The sequence below is a fragment of the Arachis ipaensis genome, chromosome B09, assembly GCF_000816755.2.
Source record: "Arachis ipaensis cultivar K30076 chromosome B09, Araip1.1, whole genome shotgun sequence".
Classification (NCBI taxonomy): Eukaryota; Viridiplantae; Streptophyta; class Magnoliopsida; order Fabales; family Fabaceae; genus Arachis; species Arachis ipaensis.
Window position 1 is genome coordinate 97,555,563 of NC_029793.2, and position 6,930 is coordinate 97,562,492.

Consider the following 6,930-nt stretch of genomic DNA (forward strand, 5'->3'; position numbering starts at 1 on the left):
CAACTACTAAAACTAGGTGTATCGGAACACTCGTAAAAACGTCTCTAAAAATTATTTTCTGAGCTACTAGCATAAATGACACTAGTAACATATTTATTATGAGAATAGAACATGTATAATGAGGCCTTAGCATTGCTAAATTCATCAGAGAGTGCTGGTGCTAAGCTGCACCAGTAAACCATAAACCCGGTTAAACCAATTTTCTGTTTTTAACAAAAACAGACCAGGTAACCTTATAATGTCATTCAAGCATTTTATAACACTAATATAATGATAATATTATACTATTATCTCTCTCCTCTCATGAATCGAGTCCGGTTCGTCAAACAGAGACTATTTACGAAAATCAGAATCAAAACTGCCAACCGATACAGTTCAAAAACAAGGTTCTTCGCGATTGCATTATCGAGCTTGCCTCAGAGGAGATTCTAAATTAAGGATGACATAATGATAATGAGGATTGAGATGCATGATGATATAACAGAGGTGTTCCCTTTACTGATCTTCCGGAGAAATCCGTACTTTCAGAAAAGATCTCATGTACTCGAAAATCAGGGTTGTTACATTCTACCCTCCTAAAAGAAAATTTTGCCCTCAAAATTTCAGTTATCTGAGAACAGATGCGGGTAATCAGCTCTCATCTTATCTTCCAATTCCCAAGTGTGCTCTTCTTCTCCTCTTGGTTCCCATGCTACTTTGACTAAGCGAACAGTCTTGCCTCTTAACTGCTTATCACTTCTTTCTACGATCTGAACTGGTGATGCTTGATATGTCAAATCATTTTATAACTGTACTGTTTCTGGTTGTGAAACGTGACTCTCATCGGGAACATATTTCTTAAGTTGCGAGACATAAAAAAAAACATCATGAAGGTTTGATAAATAAGGAGGAAGGGCTATTTGATAAGCTACTAGACCGACTCTTTTAAGTATTTGGAAAGGTTCTATGTATGGTGGGTTAAGCTTTTTAGTCTTAAGGGCTCTACCTATTCCAGTAATCGAAGTTACTTCTAGAAAGACATGGTTTCCCTCACTAAACTCTAAGGGTCTACGTCTATTATCGGCATAGCTCTTTTGTCGGCCTTGTGCTGTCTGGATCTTTCGACGAATCTCCCTTATCTTCTCAGTAGTTTCTTACACTAAGTTTGGACCTAAGACACTAGCTTCCCTATCATCATTCCAACACAATGGTGTCTGACATCTCCTTCTGTAGAGAGCTTCATATGGTGCCATCCCGATACTTTATTGGCAACTGTTGTTGTAGACAAATTCGACCAACAGCAAATACTTATCCAGCTACTTTGGTTGTCTATCATACATAATCGTAACATGTCTTCTAACGTCTGGATTGTCAGCTCTGATTGTCCGTCTATCTGAGGATGGTATGCTATACTCGTGTGCAATTCTGTTTCCAACGCTTTCTGAAAAGCTTCCCAAAATCTAGTAGTAAACCTCGAAACTTGATCTGAGACAATTTACGAAGGTATCCCATGTAGTCGTACATTTTCTTGAATATATATTCGTTCCAGCCTTTCTAAAGTATAGTCAACTCGAATCGGAAGATAGTACGCTGACTTTGTCAACCTGTCCACAATTACCCAGATGGTATCGTGTCCTGTTGAGGTCCTTGACAATCCCGTGACAAAATCCATAGTAATCTGCTCCCATTTCCATTGTGGTATTTCTAAGGGTTGCAGGTTTCCTGGCAGCTTCTGATGTTCCACCTTCATCTTCTGGCAGGTTAAACATTTTGAGACATAATCAGCTACTTCTTTCTTTAAGCCCGGCCACCAGAACATTTGTTTCAAATCTCGATACATCTTTGTCACTCCAGGATGCATAGAAAATCTACTTTGGTGAGCTTCAGCAAGAATCTTTTGTCGCAATTCTCCAGAGTTAGGCACACAAATTCTGTTCTTGTACCTCTATAGGCCACTACGATCCTGTCTCACAGCTTCTGGTTCTTCTGTGTTCATCCGTCTCAGCATCGTCATCATTTCTGAGTCCTGTGCTTGTGCTTGCTGAATACTAATCTTAAAATCTGGTGTTATATGCAATTGGGCCAAACGGACTCCACTTGACGTCTTAGTCATAGCCAACTTAAGGTCCTCAAATTCTGCGAGTAATTTTTCTTCCTGTATCATCATCCAAGAGATACTCAAATTCTTCCTGCTTAAAGCGTTTGCCACCACGTTCGCTTTCCCTGGGTGATAACTTAATTTGAAATCATAGTCCTTCAAAAATTCCATCTACCTTCGCTGTCCAGAATTCGCACTTTGATAGTTTATCATATAACTTCCGAGTCCTCATGTCTGCAATACAGTCCTTAGATGCTCTTCATGCACTCTTTCTGTCTTCAAATAGATGAGAATATCGTCTATGAAAACTACTACAAACTGATCAAGGTACGGACGGAAAATACGATTCATGTAATCCATGAAAATCGTAGGAGCATTAGTTTGTCCAAACGACATAACCGTATACTCATAATGACCATAACGAGTTCTAAATACAGTCTTCGGTATATCTGATTCTTTCACTCGAATCTAGTGATAGCTCGATCGCAAATCAATCTTCGAGAACACAGTTGCACCTTCCAACTGATCCATCAAATCATCTATCCGTGGAAGTGGATACTTGTTCTTGATAGTGTCTTTATTTAGCTGTCGGTAATCTACGCAAAGTCTGATTCCACCGTCCTTCTTCTTTACTAGCAATACTGGAGCTTCCCAAGATGATGCACTAGGACAAATAAATTCCTTTCCAAGTAGCTCTTCCAACTACTTCAACTTTGCAAGTTCCAGTGGTGACATCCGGCACGGTGCTATGGAAATCGGTCCGGTTCCAGGTACTAGTTTAATGCTGAATTCTATCTCTCACTAAGGAGGAAACTCAGGTATGTCATCTGGGAAAACATCAGAAAATTCTTTCACCACTCGGATTCGTTCTAAGCATAGTTCACTGTCATTCGAGCTAGCCACTAATAGAACGTACCCCTCATAATCCCTCACATCTAAGGTAACTCTTACAGAATTCAGATATAAGGTGTGGGACAGAAATAGTTTAGTACATAGACTATCAGATGGAATAACAGCAGTTCTTTTAAAATAATCAAGGAAAGCATGATACTTAGATAACCAATCTAATCCTAAAATAACTTCTAAACCACATAGAGGTAAACAAATTAGATCATGTATAAAAGTCCTGTTCCTAATAGCGAATGGTACTTGCAGGCATACTAAACTGGTCAAAGCATTTTGGGATGCAGGTGTATGGACAATCAAGTAAAAATTCAATTTAAAGAAATATAATCCTAACTCGTAAGCAATAGTTAGAGAAATAAAGAATGCGATGCACCCGAATCATACAATACAGTTAGAAATCGATTCTTGACATAACACTAACCTTGAATGAGGGCGTTCAATTGCACAACATCGTCAATAGTGATAGCAAACACTCGTCCTTGTTGCTGGGTTCTAACTGAATTCTGAGTAAATCCCTTCGAACAATCCTTGGCAATATGTCCAAGTTCTCCACAAGCATAGCAGTTAGGTGATCCAAACTGGCAAGACCTGTTATCATGCTCTTTTCCGCATTGCTTACATGCAGTGTTTATGTCAGCCTGATGGGCTCGTTTACCATTGCCTTGCCTTACTTTATCTCCATTCTTACCCGTACGGCGAGCAGTAATGTTACTAACTTGTAGGTTCTTATGCTGTCGTATGTCACGCGCTTTAAAATGCACCCTTCTCCCAGCTGCCTGATGATTGCTAAGACGCCTTGGTGGAAATTCTTGGCGACTCACCTTGGTCACAGTCACTTTCTTAATACATTCTTCCACTAACTTGCTCTTGTTGACTAATTCAGCAAAATTACGTATCTCCAGTGGAACTATTGAACTCATCAGATCATCACGAAGGCCTCCTTCAAACTTCAAGCACTTACATTCTTCAAAGTCAGCAGGATTCCCTTGACAGATATTAGAGAAATGACACAAGTCATCGAAATTACGAGCATACTCAGCAACAGTCATATCCCCTTGCCTCAGCTGCATAAGCTCTATCTCTTTAGCATCACACACTGCTCTTGGGAAATATTTCTTGTAGAATTCATCTTCAAAAATATCCCAAGGAATGTCACCTTCTTTACGTTGTAGCAGTCGCTGTATCCCCTGCCACCAGTACTCAGCTTCTCCCTCGAGCATATAAGTAGCAAACTCCACATGTTGTCCTTCCAGAACATGATGTGCTCTCAGTGATTGTTCAATACCTCGAAACCAATTATCAGCGTCAGTCGCAACAAGTGTGCCCTTGAACTTAGGCAGATTAACCTTCAGAAAGGTCGCAAGGGTCATAGGTCTTTCAGGATGCCCTAAGTTATTCTCATCATTCCCATTTTTCACTCTAAGACGATCAACAGCCCTAGCCGCCGTTGCCGCAGCTTCACGCACTACTTCAGCCGCTTTGTTCATGGTAGCCATAAATGTTTCCTGTTCCCTCTCGTAGTTAACATTAGGAATTCCTTCCCGTACGCCTCGTCTTCGTGAACCCATTGTAGTCCTGTTCACACCAAACAATCATTGTTAAGGTGATCAGTCTTAACACTTCAAGTCAAGTGTGAACATTCCCAAAATGAAAATACAGAAACAATCATGCAACATATAGCACTGGGATATCCTATACGCATGAGACACATAATAGAGTATGCAATGAAGCATAGTCAGTCCACTCCCCAGGCTCTACTGGGAACGAACTGCTCTGATACCAAATTGTAACGACCCAATTTTCAATATATCTAGATCATACTGGAAACTGAGCACTACCAATTTGTCTTCCTAATTATTATCTATTATTTATCATATGAGCCTGATTCGTTGTTAAAAGCATAGTTAATTTGCGAGGTGTATTTTTTTTTTGAAAACGTTTGGATTAATAGATAGAATCATTTATAATCAATTCACAAATAATAACAAATAAAACAGTTATAAACAACCACACATAAATACATCACAAGTAGTTGACAACATTCGGTGATTCAGCCTTTATTAGAATATAGACTGTTAGTTAGAACACCCCTAGGTATAGCTAAATAATATCTATATACACATATATACATACAACATCCCAGGTCCTGACCTGTTCAAGAGGTCCCTAAGCTGGCACCTAGGCTAGCCTAGACTCTATACTCACCTAGTCCCTCTAAACTACTAAAGCGAGGGAAAGTACATTCTAGGTCTTCAAAACTCAAGTCAGGTGGAACGTCATCAAAAGATAGAACATCATCTGCTACTCCTCTGCACGATCAGACTTTTTCACAGGACGTCTCTCTGGTGCCTCATGAAGTAGCCACACAATAGGAATCTCGTACACAGGATTTAGGTTAAAGTGCGCATACGAACGGGGTGCAGACGTTGGCTGGTCTCACAGTATATACATATAATCAGAGAACGATATTCACCCTAGACTCAGAAGACCATCTAGAGCAGAATCCTCTTCTTGCGAACGGTCATCAGCGAACTATGGTAAGGTACTCTTACTTCCATCTGAAGGGGGAAGGGAGAGAAAAGGGGTAAGAACTGGGGAGTTCTTAGTAGGGTCAGGGTTGTTAGTTACATTCATTAATTCTATGTTGTTTAGCAGACTATTAGCAGAATACAAAGAAGCAGTAATTAGAAAACACAGATAAGTAGAGAAGATAGAAAAAATAGATAGTAGAACATAAACAGAAGAATACAAGAAAATAACACAAGCACAGAGAATGGAATACAAACAAGGAAAGTATACATTCATACCACAATCATAACAAAGGAAATGTGCAACCAAGTATGATGCATGTCTAGCCCTAGCGCATGTAATGAGCTCATTTGTCGGTTTCTACCTGCTCCTGACGTAACCCGAAGTAGCTGAAACGGGTATAGTTTTCCAGTCAGTATAGGTACAGTTCTCACTAACTGACGTATGCGTCATATCCTCTGTAAGCAAACTCTGCCTTACAGGTGGCGGCATTCCAGCCGTGTATGAAATCATATTCTCTGTAAGCAATCCTTGCCTTACAGGTGCGGCATTCTAGCCGTGTATGAATTAATATCCTCTGCAAGTGAACCCAGGTTATCAGTTGCAGGTATAGCTCTCAATAGCTATGTAGCACTGGAAAATATTCTGTGGTCGTACCACTATCTATCCGACTGCCTTCACGCAGTAGATCATCACATAATCATTCTCAATACCATCGTTCATTATCATTTTCATTATTCATCATCACTTTTACATTCTTATGCGGTACCTCTTTCTTTCTCTGTTCAATCATACTATACAAACTTTACATCTTTCACTTTTACAAAAGCTTGGCTCAAACCATTTCTCTTTATCATATTACTCTTTTCTCTTTGTATCTCTTTACTTTTCTATGATTACTCTTTCTTCTGTATCTATATCACTCTTTTTCTCTTTATCTCTTTACTTTACTCTGGTTACTCTGTGCTCTGTGTTTATTTACTCTGCTCTGATTTTTCTGCTTAACGTATGTATTTAAAGCTTATGTAAATTTTGGTATGAATAGTTAGCCTGTCCCATGTATAGGTTCATTAAGTCTATACTGAAACAGTTTAACTTTTCATATATTACCTAAACACCTAACCCTAGTCGCAACTCAAGTACTAACTAAGTTGCCCTAGTTCGTTCACTAGTCTCTGTCTGTCTTTCTGTCATTAAAATTTTACAGACTTTTTCTTTGGTTTTTATCTTTTCTTCAACTTTTTATCTTTTCTTTATCTTTGCCTCACTATCATGTTATTACCACTCCCTAAGTGTTTTATGAAGGTAATTATGAGATTCTGCATTTAAAGTTGTCTTTCTAAAGCTTTTACAAAAAACTGCCTTTTTCGTATTATTTTATTATTTTTATTAAAATATTATTTTTAATTAAATATTAT